Raw genomic sequence first — 1,417 nt, 5'->3', positions numbered from 1 at the left:
TAGGTTTTGAAGTGCGGGAACACTCTGCCTACAGCTCAGATCTCGGCCCTTCCGACTTTGGACCGCTCAAAGATTGTTTACGAGGTCCTCGATTTCCTACGGATGAAGATGTGAAGGAAGTGGTGCATAAATGGTTGCACAACCAACTAAATTGGAGGGAATATGCAAGCTCATGGACCGCTGGACCAAATGCACCGAAAAAGAAGGAGATTCTATAGAAAAGTGACGTACTTGTTTATCCCCTGCTTTTGTGTAAATACATTGAAAAAAAACAAGAGTGCGTATAATTTTTTACTCTCCTTCGTATGTGAGTGTGTGTGTATACACACACACACATACACACACACACAAATATATATAGTACCGCCTGACTGGCCCTCGTGCCGATGGCACGTAAAAGCACCCACTACACTCTCGGAATGGTTGGCGTTAGGAAGGACATCCAGCTGTAGAAACATTACCAGATATGATTGGAGCCCGGTGCAGCTATCTGGTTCGCCAACCCTCAGTCAAATCGTCCAACCCATGCTAGCATGGAAAGCGGACGTTGAACGATGATGATGATGATGATGTACATATATAATCCAAGATGGCTCCTAGAAACTGGGCAGCTATTGGTCAAGGTGGGTCACATGGTGAGTGGCACTTTGGTCACATAGTGTTATCAGAAGTGAAATCAAAAATTCAGCGACACCAAATACATTAAAAAGAAAAAAGAAACAACACTAAAAGTGCATCGGAAGTAAATGCTCCTAAATGCTCAGGGATCCCCTAGAGGTAGTAGATAGCTTATGGTACATAAGAGACTTAATTAGCTGTAATGGAGAATGTTCTGAAAATTTTGTAGCCGGAGTAAGAATAGTTGACTGAGCTGCGTTGGTAACAAAAGGTCTCTCCCTCGGAGTGAAAGGCAGATTGTATGATGCTTGTGTACGAACTACATTGCTATATGTTAGTGAGACGGGGTCCTGAATGCAGAGGATATGCAAAGACGAGAAAGAAATGTAACCAACGTCTTCCACTGAATGTGCAATAGCAGTTGTGCCTGTACGATGGAATATAGATATTTTAAGAAAAAGCATTGGGCATAAGAGGAATCAGATGCAGTGTGCAAGAGATGAAGCTGAGTTGGTTTGGGCATGTGATGCGCATGGTTGAGGATAGTTGTATAAAGAAGTACCTGTTGCTTACTGTGCACGGGAGTTGTTGAAGACCAAGGAAGCTACGAAATGAAGTTGGGAAGGTTGATCTCATAGAGGAGATAATAAAGGACTGAGATGATTGGTATTTGAGAACAAAGACCCAGTTGTATTTGCACAGCACGACTGAGGTTCTCAAAAGAATACTGTCTACGTACACAACTGAATCTCTGACAAATCTATTTCTGTCTTCCCAACTTTTCACCCCACCCAAACAA

This window comes from Octopus bimaculoides, chromosome 1 (genome assembly GCF_046866305.1).
Source record: "Octopus bimaculoides isolate indiv1 chromosome 1, ASM4686630v1, whole genome shotgun sequence".
Lineage (NCBI taxonomy): Eukaryota > Metazoa > Mollusca > Cephalopoda > Octopoda > Octopodidae > Octopus > Octopus bimaculoides.
This window is presented reverse-complemented; position numbering follows the sequence as displayed.